The sequence below is a fragment of the Lissotriton vulgaris genome, chromosome 6, assembly GCF_964263255.1.
Source record: "Lissotriton vulgaris chromosome 6, aLisVul1.2, whole genome shotgun sequence".
NCBI lineage: Eukaryota > Metazoa > Chordata > Amphibia > Caudata > Salamandridae > Lissotriton > Lissotriton vulgaris.
In genome coordinates, this window is record NC_141694.1 from 714,962,502 (window position 1) to 714,979,952 (window position 17,451).

The following is a 17,451-nucleotide window of genomic DNA, read 5'->3' on the forward strand; positions in this document are numbered from 1 at the left end:
TCACCTGGCGTGTAGCCAGTCCCTGCATCCAATCCCCGTGGACAGCCAGCCCTTCGCCATGCACATCTGCGGGCAGAAAACACCCCCATGAGCGGTCAATGGGTCACAGACCCCCACTTTTTATTAATTTATTTTTCTCAGTTTGCCTCAGGGATTCCCTACAAGGACTAGGAAGTCAGGGTATCCCTACCCGTTTCCCTTCTATGATTTTTAAAAAAATGCTCAGAACTTGGGAACTGAGTACCCGAGTTTTGTAATGTCAAGAACAACATTGTTCCTCATTTATAGGCAGCCAATCAGAGCACTTGATCATGCAGGACTGACCAATCAGAATCCTCTGTTTTGTAGTATTCCTGTGGGCTTCTTGCTGCACTAGATATCACTATTTTTTAAACCCTAATTTCTATAAAACAGCTAAACAGATTTACACCAAATCAAAAAAAAGCACGCTTTTGTGTAAATATGCTACTTTTGCCAAATTTGGAGTAATATTGCTCAGCTTTTTTTTGTACTGTTGTGCAATTGTCTCAATGGAAATTACATGGGTGAAAAATTGTTTTGGGACACCTTCCCCTTTTTCTCGGCCCGCTTAATGGATCAATCCAAACCTTTCCAAAAAGGAACTGAGGCGAATTAACTGTTTTTTGGGGGAAAGTTTCATGAACATTTGTCAAACTGCACTAAGCAACTATGCAAAATATATATATAATATATAGATATGTATGTATACTGCAAAACTAAAGGGACGTTATATTATAAATAACTTTTTGAGAAAGTTTCGTCTAGATTCCTCAAACGATGCCAAAGTTATTAGCAACCAATAAATCAATTTGCTACGGTAACTAGGTTCTAACTATAACTACTCAGTGGGAATTGCCATTGGGTAATATATGTATATGTATACCGCAGAGTTTCCCCCCAGATCAGGATACCCTCATCCTCACAGGATGAGGAACAGTAGCCAAGAAAGCGTAATTGGTGGAAATCCAATGTAGCAAACAGAGAAACGCTGTTTAATGCGGGGTGCTCCAAAGTATATTGGTTTATTGACAAAAAAGTATTGATTAATGCTTTGCCCGAAACACGCCTGTGGTGATTTGTCAATAAACAGGTTGACTCTGGAGTACCCTGTGTTGAACAGTGTTGCACTGTTATATATATATATATATACACACACACTACCATGACAGTAAAAATAAATGTGACCCAATAACATTATTTAGAGCAACTGTACTGATAAACACACATTCACACGTTTATTGCCACAGTGCAAATGTCAATTTGAACTGTACTTCAACAGTACATAGTAATAAATAAATCAGTATTTGTAAAGTGTGAACTACTCGCCCTTAAGGGGTCAGCTGCCCTGGCCGCTGCACCACACCTTTCCACTCTTAGTAAAACTGACACAAAGAAAACCACTTTATCCAGCCTTAGAGATTGCATGTAACAACTACTTTACAGAGGCAATCACCTTTCCAATTAGTCAGGGTATTTTTGCGTGATTTTACCATTCTGCACAGTTTTAACCCCTTGCATCTTGGTTTACATTAAATAGCACGCATGAAAAATGCAATGGCATACACCGTATAGGTAGACGTGCTGAGTATAACATGCTATTTATTTACCATTTGTGAGGGAGGGAAAATATGAGTCCGTGGAGGCTTCGCTTGTACTGCCCCCCCCCCCCCCAAAAAAAAAATCACAGGAATTGCCAGCAGGTGTTGGTGTATTTCTAGTAAATGTGGCTTAGGGGCTGTGGGCGGACGGACCATGTTACAGGTCCTGTATTTGGGGAGGACGGTGGGTTGTTTCATGGCTCTGCTGCTGCCTCTGCGGGGGAGTGAGATGAGAGCTGGGTGTACAGTCAGGAGGGAGGAAGGAAAGTGCGGCGTAAACACCGCATGAAACGGCACCGTAGCACATCTGAAAGCGGGCACTGCAGCTCTGCCCTGTCCCGGGGCACGGCAGATCCTACCACAACCACATCACTGCCGCCCCCGACTTCCCCTTCCTGCGGGCGGGCACCGGGAGAGGGGGAGGGGATCCGGCCGTGCGAGCCCAAGAACCGGAGCCCCAGACAGGAGGCACCGTCCTCATGGAAGGCCTCTCGGCCCACAGGCCACTGCTTTCAAGGCACAAGAGATTGCAGCTTTAACGGAGGCCGTAGCATAGGTTTCACATAGGCGACCGTTACTGGGAGGTACGTGTGGGGGGGGGGGGGGGCCTGAGAGGATCATCACCAGGGACGGGCTGCAGGAGAAAATAGGACCGGGCAGCAAAGTAAACGTGCCCCTCCAGTGAACTAGTGAGCTAAAAAGTGGTCCCTGTTAAAAATGGGGCCGCTTTGAACTTCTAAAGATAGCTGTTTACCTATTTTGCAAGGTCAGGAAAACAACAGTAGAAATCGACTCAAGAGACCATATAACTGTCTCGCACGCTGACCTTTCAGACTGGCCTGCTGGCCACTGCCTGGTTGCCATATAGGCTCGTCCGACCCTGGGCGTGGACATCACAGACACCTTCCCTTCCCCACCCACTGAAGTACGCAGGCCCTTTTCCAACTACATGAAGCAACGGTGTTTGGAACCGTGGAAGGGTTTTGGGGGAGGGTGGGGGGCGGGGAGATAAAACACCAGGGAACTTGGAAGCCCAGCACAGTTCTTAGAATTTCAGGTAGGCAGAGCGCAGCTGAATACCGAGCAGCGCAGGATACCCAAAGTCCCAGCTCCTGGTGCCCACACCTCATGATGGTGTTCTTCATATTCAGGCACTTGTCATGTGGGGTTTTCCTTGGGCATATGGACTGACTGCACTCTAGAATGCGAAGACATAACCCGGCGTGGCTGACGCTTCACATGTCCTTCACGTGACAGCTGGGTCGTTTGTAAACACGCCTCTTGCACAGTTCTGGGTACACACACGTGCGCCTCTGAAAAGAGATGAAACCTGCCTGGGTCTGTGAGAATTATTTCCTGAACACCCCTCTCCAGTGCCACCCTCCGGCCCTCTGGGCGATGGCTGTCGTTCGTGTAGCAGGTGCAGTGGCACAAGGGCTGTGGAAGACACCTATTGCACTCCAAATATAGCTTTGTTCCACTACTTATTTGAAGGGGAGGGAGGGTCTGGTGCCCTTTTACCATGCTTGCATTAGGTCCCAAGTCACTCTCGCTGCTAACACTAGCTGCCCTACAGCTCACCTAAGGGCTCCCTGCCCCTCATTTTAAACCTTGGTTTGCCCCCTCCTGCTGGCAGGGAGCGGCGTGGCACTGAGGGTTGGCCACGTCGAGCTGTCACCATATCTCCCTTTGCAGGGCCAGTGTTTACTCTGAGGGCCTCCGAGGAGCTCTGAACAACATTAGGGCAGTGAGGGCTCCCGGGGTCCCACTCTCTAGAAGCGGCGAGGAGAGTGATAGGTGTACCCCTCGCCCATGCCAGAAGAGGGGTACACCGGCTTCCTGCAGCACACCTTGGCGAGAGGGCTCCAGACCACTCAACAGCCCCCTCCCCGCCGAACATGGCGACTTTGGACAGACATTGTTCTCTGGACACTAATCTGACAATGGAGAGTCCATTAGCAGGCATTAGGGGCTGGCAGCGGCCACGGGCAGGGCGGTGCCCGGACAATAGACAATTAGGGCTGCTAAAGCTGCCCCACTCGGGGCCGTGGCTATAATTCCCCATAATTGTGCCCCCAGCCCCCACCAGGCCCGACGCCTGCCGCATAGGCCTCTAATCGCATCACTACCTGACCTACATCCTGCGCGGGCTTTTGAGGACCCGTTTTATTCCCATCTGGCCTCCCTGCGCCCCCGCTCCCTACAACACCCCTTCTCTCGGGGGAGGGGCGGCCACGCGTCCAGCTCAATAAGGGGTCCCGGGTAGCACATGCAAAAACAATAGGCTAATCATGCTGGGTGATTACACTGGGAGGGGGCACAGGCCTGGCACCCGCAGACCCCCCCCCCCCCCCCCCACACACACGTGCCCAGCGCTGTCATCTGCTCTCACACTTTTACTTCAGCTGACGCTGCCAGGTGGCCCAATTCACCTCTGCAAAATTCAACCAAACGTGGCTTTTCAACAGATGGCACTATGCATTTTGGGGCATGTAGTTCCAAATTTCCCGATTGCTGTGTGTCTCAGCACACAAAGTGCTCGTGTCAAGAGGCCACTTGGCAGAGACACTCTTAAGGGGCTCATTTGGCGCTGCTAAACTGTGTTGGCACTGCCACACTGGCTTTTCTGACACAACGACTGGGCCTTGGAACTAAACAATGCCCGTGCAGCTCCAGGCGTAAGTACTTGGGACAGGGTTGTACCAATTATCAGTCGATAGTAACTTAAGCCCACGTTATATATAATGTAATCGCCATGTTTCACGGGAGGTTAACTGTACTCACACCCGGTGGCCCTGACCCTGTGTCATGGGCCCTGGTGCAAGGGAGGAAACAGGCCCACTGGCCGCTGTTTGAACTGTGAAATACAGCAGTGATCAGGGTTCCGAGGGCCCCTTCGGCCTCTGGGCACCGTTGGCATTACACCTGCTGCACCTTTGAGGGCGGTGCCCCTGCCCACACCGGGCACCTCCTCTCGAAATGAAACTGCTGCACAGATGCAGGCGGTAAAATGTCCCAAGAAATGTATGTGAACTTTAACATAAAGTAGTCGGGGACTGAAGCCTGCACACGCGCCTGAGAGGGCTGGGGGGCTTCCAAACTATACCCAGGAATAGCAATTGCTACACAACAGGTGGAGAATAAAAGGAAAGGAAGAGAATACATAAAGCAATCACTAACAACTGACAATCGTAGTTTTTTTTTTTTTAACTTTACACACTACTTCGCACGACGTACGTACCAGCCACATGCACGATCCTCAGAAAGATAAGAGAAAACGAAGATTTGGCAGTCAGGACCATGAAGCGACCGTGAGGAGCTAAAAACCCAGCCCCATAAATGAGCAAGACGCTTTATGCACGGGGTGGAAGCAGAGAAGCTCCTATCGGTCGCTGTGGTGTGGGGCAGATTGTTCGTTCGCCTTCCCCACACCCCCGACACGCCTTTGCGGGAGCGCGATGGCCCTGCTCAGCTGGAACCCGCTGATGCACCGTGTCACCCTCGCACCATTTGTCAGCTATCGAGAGGGAGGGCCGTGCGGGACCACCGGCCCAGCGCATCGTCAGCCAGCAGCGACCAGAGCGAATTGCCAAAGCCCCACGGGAGCTGCGGCCAACCCCAGACAACATTCACACCCCGCAAATGGGACAACATGCCAGACCTGCCCCCCAACCCCCCAGAGTGTTGGGGTATTGCGCACAGCTTCACCAGTGCAAGAGCACACACTGTCACTGTACTAGGGGACCACCAGGGAAGGAGGCCAGACACGCAAACCAGCAAACACTGACACAACCAACAGCAGAGCAAGCATGTAATCCACCTGAAGCATGCACACACTGATTAATGATTTCTCCGCTTCAGTTTATCAGGACTAGTGCCAAAACACTGCCACGCGGAGACAAGAAGCGCTACGCGCCAGTAAAGAAACTTTAAATAAATGAAACAGCGCGATCCATTTCTAGGTGGTTTAATTTTGAGAATATATGACCGATGTCAAAGTAGCATGGAATGTCTGCAGCGTTCACTTTTACAACCGTGTGCGTAACAAACTGCAGGGCTCTCAGCGTGACGTGGCTGCGTCCATTTCGTTACTGGAAACAACTGGGGTTCTTAGGCATTTTATAATTTAGCAATAAGGGGTGATCTGCTCTTATATACGTCCATTGCCTCTTAAATGCGGTAAATGCGGTTAAACATGTTTAATATCAAGGGGGGGGGGGAGGGGGGGGGGCACGCATTCATTCTTCCTCTTCATGTTCCCAGGCCCTCACAGCTCACGCGGACTTATTGACACTCCACGTGCAGCCACGCGCCCACCGTGCCCTGGCACATGCCAGCGCGCGCAGCTCTGCCTCTTTTTACAGGTGCGTGCCCACGACTGTTGATTACAATTGGAAACTACAATGGGACTGGAAATGACATTTTTTCCGACGCCCCACACGATGTACGTAAGAAATCCTTACATAAAGTCCATTATTGACGGACGTTGCAGTGTTCGCTTTAGAATGAATGACACGACGACCGCAGCATTGCAATATCGCATAAAAACCCCCAGGACACTTAGAACGTACAGATTGCTCTGAACAGTCCGTCCACTATTGCATGGGTCCACCCATCCACACACCCATTCATCTGTCCATGTGACCCATCATACCAACTCAGTCAAACGCATTCACTCCCCGTCACCCATCCATTCATCACCAGCCACCCGCCACATGCATGGATGTACTCAGACCCAATACGACCCGATCCACTCATCTATCCACCTCACTAAGTTCCATCCATCAATCCATTCATTCACCCATCACACACCCAGTCATTTATCCCTCAATCCAATCCATCAATCCTCTGACAACCCACCCTAATCCAACTGCTAACCATCACCCATCCAGTAATTCATCATCCATTCATCGTCTGCATAAATCAATAAATCAATGCATCCATGCATCCATCTAGCCAAACCTATCCAGAGAAACTACCCAAATCATCACACTAACCACACTTAGGCGGTCCGTCTATCTATCCCCAGACACCTTCCCACCCCCAATTGAAGCCATTTATTCATCCATCCATCCATCGACTCACCATCCAGCCACCCGCCCGCCCTACCTCAGGTCTGTCCCCTCCAGCAGGCTCCCTGGCTCCAGGCTGTTCATCCCAGGGCCCTCCGTGTCCCTCTCGCATACGTGCGCAGTTTTCCGCATCTAAAGCCCCGGAGAGTGCTCCCAGGATTTTAAAGTTTGCTCTAAAAGGGAGCTTTCCCCTCCCTCCCTCCCTCCAGCTCAGCCCCACCCTGCTCGGTAATTAGGCTTAACAGGCGCAATTAACAAAACAAACTGCTCTGAGCCCGACGGCCTCATAATTTCGGATTGTTCGATTGTTTGACCAGGAGAGAGACAGCCCCTCAAAACCAGCTCAATGCAATTTGTCTAAAAAAAAACCAAAAGGAAAGAAATGGAGAAGAACAATACCCAGCTCGGGCGCACTCGATTCTTGTTTCCAGAAACAGACAGGCTCATCAAGAGAACCACTAAAGGCACTGACCTGTCCAGTGGGCATTGTAAAATGGAAGATAGAGCAGAGGCAACGGGCATGACCATGGGCAATTTAGAAATGTACGATTTGACGAGGTGGACAGTCTTCACACAGAGGGCACCTACCCTGCCATTAAATATACTATAGGAGTGCACGTGATGAACACTGTGGGCCTTTCTCTAACCCTGGGCGCAAAGCGAGAACATACATTAATGTCCGAGTTACTCATTTGCCACAAGGCAAAGCCTGCTGTGTTGGCTTGGCGCGGCTTCAGGCCAGTTCATGGCATATCAAGGCCCCGTTGTGTGGGCCATTGCCTGCTGGTGCCCCCTGACTGCATAAGCCGGGCGATGCTACTGCACACTTCCCTCTGCTTCCATTTGTTTTTGAAGAGAGGCTGCAGGCCTGGCTGACCCAGGGACCCCGGGTCACTGGTGGACTGCTGACCACTGACAGAACTCTTGACTACCCTGCGGCACGGGTGGTGCTAGTCTCTTTGCCACCTCAGGCCACGCCACATCTTAAACCTGGTACCAAGCATGACAAACTGTGACATTATGAATGATCTCATCACCAACACGTGGTACATGCAGAGGGTTCTACCAGTCCATACTGCTTCAGCGCCTCGCTAGAGGTGGTACACTTTATATAACCGTACTCTACAATAGGGGGCAACATGTGCACTCTATAGTACATTTTCTTTATCACTTCATATCCAAGACGTAGTCAGGCATGAGACTACTTCGTTTGCTGCACAGGGTAGGTAGAGTGTGGGTTTATAAGGAGGTTTATGTGGAAAGTCTGTCCGAGTTGTAATCGCGTTATGGTGAACTTGTGGCTTTGCTTAAGCATGGAGAAAAGCAGGGAAATGTAAAAGAAGTAGTCACATTTGCGCATACTTACCTTCTTTAGGCATTTGGCTAGGAGCAGGTCCACTAAAATTATGCTAGTCTGCTGCCCTGACGTTTTCCGGATAGTTATGGACTCGCTCCATTTGCCACGTAATCCATCATCTAAAGCAAAACTTGCACATTTTAACAAAAAAAGTTTCTAGTTTAAACTGACCAAAGTTACTTAAAACCCAGTGACGTACTGCCGCGCAGTGGAAGGTCCTTCGCAGAGGTTGACTGACATTCTTTCAGTTCCACATTTCTGTATTTGGGTGTAAAACTATTACTAACGAGGTCAAACCTTTTCCCAGACAGTGTTAACTTGGGTAAATGTGACAAAATAATGAACAGTAGCACAAACTGCGCCATAAGGCATCCTTTGATTTGCCTATTCTCGCTTTATAATTGAGTCAACCATACCATATACTTTAGCCCTCCCCTGTTGCATAATTTTAGTGACCCTGGCAAAGAACTATCCCAATGCTTATGTTTGTTGGGGAGGGTGTGAATTTGTAGTTCGTCCTAAGAAGTGAACATTGGAAGTCATGCATAACGTTCAAAGAGGTGCCTACATTGAGATGCAGCAATCTTGCAGTTGTGTCTGCGGCCAAAGTGAGACAGAATCAATGAATTGTTGATTTCCCACGTTTGGTGCTGCATCCTAAACAGGGAAGATCCCACTGGGGGGAGACTTAACTACTGGGAAACTAGGACAACATTCCGCAGGATTCTGGCCATGGGAGGAATTGCATACTACACTGTGATACTGGGCACATGGAGATACCAACCCTGATGAAGTCCTATTGGATGAAACACTGAAATACTCTTTGATGACGGAAACAATAAAATTGGATTTGAATATAAATACACAACTCCTGATGGACTGAATTCGATTGAATGGATGCTATTTGCGACTTTTGGATGAAGAATGATCTTTTCAAACTCTTATTACTTAAGTGATATACAAATGTGATAATTGGTGCTCCTTTTTCAGTTTGTGTAGAACAGTTTGGATATAGTGCGATTCCTAAGCAGTGGTGTCATTAAAATTGAGCGCAACAGGTTGAATTTATAAAAATAAATATACACTGCTGCAATCCTTGACAGTCTACACTACTTGTGTGTTGTTTCTCTTCATTGACGACCCCCATCATTGCCAGTAACAAGTTCCAGAGCTTGGTTATCTGTACAGAGAAGGAAGTACTATTATCATATGTGGGATGGGCAGAAGTGGATCAAATCTGGAACATAGCATCCCTTTTTGGGTTTATCGTCAAAGCTTTAGTTGCAAGAAGGTGTGTTAGATTAGAAAATATTATTTCCATAATACGCAGAATCGAAATGCCCTTTTTCTATGCTCAAACTCTATTCCGTGTTAAGTTAGCATTCATGGTGCTATCTTCATTGACGCCATCTTGTTCGGTAGGTAAGATCGAGTCTCTGTCTCAATGCTTGGCTCAGCAGAAAGGATGCCCTGTGCCCCCAGCCTGTACTTCTCAAGGTTGAAGCTTCGCTGCACTAATGAATGCACCATTTAATGCTGCTAGAGAGACCCGTTCCCACATCTTAGAATGGTAAGTAGTGAGGGCTGGGGCTTCTTTGCGCACATTGCTATGTTAGCATAGGTTTATTAGAAGTTTAAACGCCATTTTACCTTTTGCTGCTTTTTGCACATGACACTGCATATAGCTGTTGTTGTAAGTTAGGCTGCGTGAATTACTTCACATGAGAATGGCTTGTTTTTGGCATCCCTAGACTTACATCACAACCCTACTCTGCACAGTGAGTGCTAAAGCCTCCAAGGTTATCATAATAAGGTAGCTGTTGTTCGGGCTGATCAGCTCACATTTTAGACATAACATACATGCAGCTGCAGCCTACTGAGATTCTGGCGCCTTTAATATTGCACTGTAGGCATGATTTCAGGCACTTGGAAGAATTCCGTTTCCAGAGAGAGAAAGCTTTTGCAGATCCTGATGTGATTCACTCCTGTTGATCTTAGAGGTATGGGGTCCCCCACACAAGCCTAAGAGACTTTCTATATTTTATAAAACATAGTTCCTAGCTAGGGAGGGTGATATACTAGGCGCTATGGGATCTGTTTTCACCATCGTTGTAATATGATTTCTCCTTTTGTGTTTTATGGAATTGTAACAATGCTGATCATATTATTTCTAATCATATGTCTGCTTGTGTTAGCAAAAATACTGCATCTTAGAGCACGTCATTAAAATAAACATTTTAATCTTTTCCGTGTCTCTTTTACTCCTGTTGTGGACTGGTATGAGAATAACAAACGAAAGAGTGTCCTTGATTCCCATCGTTCCTGAGTATGACCTAAGTCGCATGTTCTGGGTTGTCTAATCATTGGTTCCTTTGTTATAGGACGAAGAGCTAATGTGACACTGATGCTAGTCGGTTAGGGGTTCTAGGTACTAAGGTGAGTTTTTTGATCCACCACAATTTCCCTGAGGTCCTGGGTCTCTGTGCACAGTTCTGTGTCTGAGCAGAATCCCTGCAACATAGCGCACCTAACGTAGTGGTCTTATTTTGAGACTCTCAAGTAGTGCTTGTATCAGTCCACAACCCCCTCACTATTGTTTCCGGTTGACAGTGGTGACGAATAAACCTAACTATAGTTAAATAGGTTGTTCAAGCTTGATAAGGTAAAACGTTGTTTCTTGAATTACTACCAAGTTGTGCTACATTAATTTGCATTGTTCTCGTTCTTTTCCGTGTCCTTATGGCTGACGTTGACATCCCACAGTATAGTAGGGTGGCCTTTCGCAATAATTTGCAGACGTATGGCGTCACCGTGGATGGCTTGGCGGTTGTTTTTGTGGGGAGTGCTGAGGCAGCATAACCGTTTGAGCTTTTCTACTCATGGGTTACCTTTCCTGCGGTGATGCAGGTTCCGGTTTGTTTCAGGTTTACACTCCCACAGCCGTGCCTATACACTACGCCCCATACAGGACTCTGGAGATCCTATTAATGCTTGGCAGCATTGCGTTTGGTTTGATGGTGCCCTTCCCCAATCTTTAACAGCGGTTCGGTTGGGCCCTTTGTCTATTCTGGGGCCCACCTGGCCGGTTTTGGCCGGCTACACACCGCATCCGCGTTATAACACAGTCACTATTGAGGAGTTGTGTGTGCTCTATACCTCATTGGTTAGGGTGCACCAGGCTCTGGTACAATATGTGACCCGCAATGTCCAGGTAGGGGCACCTGGCACGGCGGCGCGGCCAGTTGGACCGGCCGGGATCAAAATGAATCCTGTCATGGTTAATTCGGTTATGGGCAAGCGCCCCCAAGATAAGGATAATATGCCTTTTTGGCTTGCTGAGAAATTTGACCAACTGGAAGCGGTATTTCCTAACACGACGCTTGTTGAAAAACACAGGATTCTCACCTTTAGTTTGCAGAAAGACTTAATACCGGAGGTTCCCGATTGTGAGACCTGGGGCACGATTTTTGCGACAGTCTATGCTAAGTGCTTCGGCACTCCGTCCTTGGCTGTCCTACCCTCCTTCATTAAGCATGTACAGGATGAACATGGAGCGGAGGCGGCTGTTGAATTGGGGATGAGACTCGTGGGAGTGTTTGACGTAGTTTCCGATCTCATCCTTGCTAATGTCAAGGGGGATGCAGTGAGCTTTCAGGTGTCGAATGCTTTGCGCGATGTCCCTGATGCCGATAAATCCCGTCAGTTACCAAAAATGATTACAACGGCTTATAAGATTATTGGCCGTAATAGTTTGGGTGTTAAGCCTTTTGCCAGAGCAGCGTAGAAGCAAACTCAGGTGGCGAAATCTGACAAGGATGAACGCCCCACTTTTCCAAAACAGACCTGGAATAAGAATAAGAAACAGGGGAAACAGCAACAGGGGTCCCGTCCTGCATCACCAATACCTGCGTCTACTGAGCGCACATATGATTTGCGCGACCGCGCTACTAATAAGTCACCTGATCGTTTTCAGGTTCCTGATCAACGTTCTCCTCGCTCTTTGCAGGATACATCGGTCTCACCCACCTGTGGAGGAGACGGCGGCAGAGGTTGGGGTGCCCAACAAAGTCGTGAGCAGCCCCGCAAGATGGACGGTAAAGGCAAGCAGGACGACTCTCCACGTCAAAGACTCCAGTTTCAGAAAAAAAAAGTTGCAGCTTTAACAGCGAGGTATGCCACGGATAGTGAGAACACAGCTTCGGAACCTGACGTGGGCGCTGACGCTGCTAGACAGCGCAGCAGAAATTCCCATAGTGCGGGAAGCGTTGCGTCTGCTTCTGAAGGTGATAGCAACTGACACGTTTGTTGTTGTTGAGACAGCTGACACTAGAGTGGCTCCCCCTGAAAGACTTTCTGAAATAGTCCTTTTAATTGAAGGTGACATACAAAGTACTGTAAAAGGGGTATTTTGGGAGAATCTAACGACTACCTACGACAGTTTGTTGGCAGAGGCCGACTGGCCTCCACATTTGTTTTAGCTGCTCCCCAAGGGGAGGAGGTAATCCTCCCTATTTTCGCACACACTGTGCCGAAGGAGCATGCTCTGCATTTTGCAGAGAAGTGGGCTAAAGTGCCTGCACCGTCTTTGCACCGTACTCATTGTGGTTCGGGCAACTTCTTTCCCCAACATGAAAAACCATTGCGGTACATGCCACAGCCCCAACCCCAATATCCCATGCGGCGTGAAGCGAAAGCTCCCGTGGCAGAAATCCTTGAACAATTGGAATATCAAGATGTAATTGAAACATGTGTGTCACAGATGAATAATCTTCTTTTTACTGTGACCAAGCCTGATGGCTCGTACCGTGTGGTATTGGAATACCGGCACTTAAACTCTCATTGTCGGACCTGCGCGGTACAAAACACTCACAGTTCTGCTCTTGTGGATTGTCTCGTGCGTAAAAGGTTTAAGACCACACTGGACATATCCAATCGCTTTTTCAGCCATAACCTGTCCTCTATTGGTAGTCAATGGACAGCTTTTACATGCAATGGCAAAGACAGATCAGAAGATTGGCTATGGGCTATAAGAACAGTCCAGGCGTCTTTGCCGTCCGCATTGTCTCTCTTTTAGAGAGACTCGACCCGGATGCATGTTCGTATGCGGATGACATTTATCTCACAGACGATGAATTATGGCCGCATCGTTGTCGCGTTGACCGCATAATTTGTCGGTTTGCGGACTTTGGTTACAAATTCAACTTTGCGAAATCTCACATTGCAGAGTACACAGTGTTGTTCTTGGGCTACAAGCTCAACAATGAAGGTCGAGGTTTAGCTCCTCACTTTTTGGAGAAATGCGTACAGTTGCGCGCTCCTACAACACTGAAGAAACTACAATCCTTACTGGGTTTTTTGAATTTCGGGCGTACTTACATTCCCGAATATGCCCAAGGTATCAAGCCTCTTTACGCTTTGGTACAACCAACTTTCAACAAATCGTGCTGGCTGCCTGCTCATTCACCCATCTTGCAATCTTTGCAGGCTGATCTTCTAGAATCTAAATTCTTATTGTCTCGTGATAACCACACCAACCTGGTGATAAGAATCGTGCCTGGGGTGGTTGGCTTCACATACCTGACTTTTAATGAGGGTGACACAGTCCCTATCTCTTACAAGTCTCACTTGTACACTTCGGCTGAGCTGCGGTTTTCCACTGTGGAAAAAGATTTGACAGTAGTGCAAATGGCGATTCTGAAAGAACGTGCACAGTCGCAGGGAAAACACATATTGGTTGTTACTCCGTATCCTGCCTTGGAGGCAGTGACGAAAGCCAGTGTACCAAATTCAAAAGCTTTGCACCCACGGTGGATACAATGGGCTACGTTCTTGACGTCTCCGGACGTCACGTTAATTTTCGACTCCTCTTTGCAGACTCAAGAGTATTTGCAGTATGAATTCGTTCATCTGGCTCCTCTGACCATGCGCCCGCTGGGGGATTTCCATTGTATCATTTACACTGATGGTTTGGCGCAACCGGTTCAAAGCATGCTTATTCTTCGACCTGCGCAATAGTGGTTGGTACTATGGTGAATGGAGAATTCAAGTCCGATGTCGTGCATACACAGACATTATGGGACTGTACCGCCTAATTGGCAGAGCTCTGTGCTCTAATGCTTGCACTGGATTACGCTGATCCTAGTGTGACTACTCTTATCGTAGGTGACTCTTACTACTGTGTACAGCCTTACAATGACAATTTGTTCTTTTGGACTCAAAATGAATATCGTGATTCCAAAGGTAGCACAATAAAACACAAAATGATCTGGGCTCGAGTGGCTGAGCTTAAAGAACGGCTGCCACTCGTGTTTTTGATTCATACTCTTGGTCATCAGCGTGTCGGAGTTCACGCTGTTGGCAATAGTCTTGCTGCTGAAGCAGCAAAGACCACAGTAGCGACATATGTAGTTGCAGCTGTTACACGTTCCAAAAGTAAGATTGATGCTGACATCTTGGCAACTATTCCCGCAACAGAGAAGGGAAGTAATTACCCTAGAGGTTTCCCTTCCAAATACTCTTATCATTTAAGTTCTGATAAAGTTCCCTATGTGAGAATTAACGACGTTGGTGACAGATTGATTCCCAACGCGGACCGCAGGTCCTCTCTGATAACAGCCGCTCATGAGGGTATGGCATCCGCTCATGCCGGCGTCTCTGCGACTGTATCACTTTTACAACAGCGTTACTGGTGGTGCGGATTGTACAAATAAACACGTGATTATGTCCTTCATTGTGACATTTGCCAGCAGATTAAACCTTCAACTGCTGCACGCCCACCACAGACACAGTTGTATATGTCTAATAAACCACTTGGTTGTGTTTATTTAGATCACATCGGTCCTTGCTCTTCTGCTACTGCGTATAAGTACATCTTAGTTGCAGTTGATTCTTGCACGCGCTTTGTGTGGGTGTGGACCCAAAGGAGTGCTGATTCTCGAACTGTCGTAAGGGATCTGCGTGTCTTTGTGGGAATTTTTGCATGTGGTACCTTCCACTCGGACCAGGGTCCAGAGATCGCCTCTAAGGCGTACAAGTATGCCATGCGTTCATTGGGGGTCCAAGTCAAATTTTCGTCTCCATACAGGCCTGATGGCAATGGTGTTGTGGAGCGGTTGAACCGTGACTTAAAGCAATCCTTGACAGCTAGGGTTTTAAGTACAGGCGGGAACTGCCTAACCCACCTCAATAGCGTTCAGCGTGACCTTAATAAATTCACTAGATGGTCTCTGGGTGGGCGGACCCCATACGAAATGCTCTTTGGCATCAAAATGTTTGTTCCGGACATTGAGGGTCTAGACCAGGCGGCGTCTGCCGCTCCCTTTGACGTAGATGAACATTGTGCTGTTTTACAGAATCTACAAAAGACCCATGACAGTCTTGCAAAGGAACATTTGCCCTCCATAACTGATGCTGCGTTGCAGATTCCAGTAGTTGGGTGGCTACCCCGAGTTGGTGAATTAGTCTCGGCCGAATTGTGACGTACGCACGTCGGTTGCCGAGCAACAAGGGAAGCTACGGAGCTTGCGTGTGCTTCCGCATTCCATAACGTGAAGCCGGACCGGCGAGTCGGTTAGCGTTTTGAGAGAAGATTAATTCGAACAAGCCCTGGTTAGGGTATTTAGCAATCTATCTTGATTTCCCATTGGCGAGCGTCCCGAAAGTTATTGGTGGTGTCAATTGTGAATACAAAAATATTTGGGGTGCGGACAAAACGTCGCACTTTTGATGATGCACCGCACAAGGGTGCCCAATGTAAATGGTTTTTAACCTGCGTGCACTTTGAAAGACCTTTTATGCCCCCTCCCTAGTTCCCGTCCTGATGAAGACCCTGTGTTGAGGAATTGAACCACCCGGTTTATGGTTGGGTCGAAACGTCGACATTCTCCTGTGGGAGCCTGCACCTATCAGTCTTTGCCCCCTTCCCCCCCCCCCCCCCCATCTCCCTCCCTCCCAAATCCCATTGCCAACTGTGCATACTAAGGATAACGGAGGTGGTGTTCAAAAAAGTACAAGCTAGTAAAAAATAATTTTTCTACAAGCTTTCTCTAGGGCAGGCTCATTTTTTGTATATAAATAATCTACACTCTGTTTCTCTGATCTCTTTGATCAATCACCTGAGCACACACTTTGACCTTTCTCTGTGCACGCCTCTCTTTTACCTTAGAAACGACTTGTGTTTATTGTTAATGTAAATATTTGTATAAAGATTTGCTAAATTCTTTCTTCTTTTGAATTGTTTATTAAATAAGATAATCCGATTGGATTCTTGTGAAATTTCTAGTTTCTTGGTGCATTTTTTGTAATAATTTGACAGGGTGGGCTAGTATACCGATCTAATCAATTGTACAGATTTATTCAGGAACGAGTTGAAAATTGATCCAACCAAATACAGTAATTGTTTTACATGGTGAATTTTCGTCGAGGACCAATTGTTTATTGTAATATCAGATACCCAGGTCCTTTGACTTTGTTGGGTCAACCCCTTTTTTATAACAATTAAAGCAATCCTTGACAGCTAGGGTTTTAAGTACAGGCGGGAACTGCCTAACCCACCTCAATAGCGTTCAGCGTGCACTTAATAACCTCACCAGATGGTCTCTGGGTGGGCGGACCCCATACGAAATGCTCTTTGGCATCAAAATGTTTGTTCCGGACATTGAGGGTCTAGACCAGGCGGCGTCTGCCGCTCCCTTTGACGTAGATGAACATTGTGCTGTTTTACAGAATCTACAAAAGACCCATGACAGTCTTGCAAAGGAACATTTGCCCTCCATAACTGATGCTGCGTTGCAGATTCCAGTAGTTGGGTGGCTACCCCGAGTTGGTGAATTAGTCCGGGAGAAGGTCGAGAACAAGAAGGAGTTCGGCCCCTCATATCGTGCTCCAGTTCCTGTGCTTGGTGTGCAGGGTACAAGAACAGTAATTTTACCTCCACTTCCTGGTCGTAAGGAAAACAGGTACATCTCCATTGACAATGTCAAACTACACAGAGTGGCCAATTCTTTTTGGTATGACACCTGCGGTCTCTTGTCCAGCGATGCTGAGAAATTCTGTTTTGGCTCCGGCAAGTAACACCGGACCTGACGTTGCGATCGAGATGCCTACAGTTACAAATCCTTTATTGAATCCACCGGCTGGTGATCCCCTTGATGATATTGAGTACACTTACCCCACAGACTTATCGATGCCCAATTTACAGACCTGTGTGGCTTACCAGTTACGTTTTTCATTTCACTGCTACCATATCAAAGTCCCCTTCAAAAGTTTCGATTTTTGCTGTTTGGTTTTAAAAAAAAATGTTGGTACCTCCTTGGACTTACATTTGGCTTGTGCTATTTGCTATATTTTTATTCATGTCAATTGGATTTGGGGTGTATTTTTTCTGTCTCGTGAATGGACACTA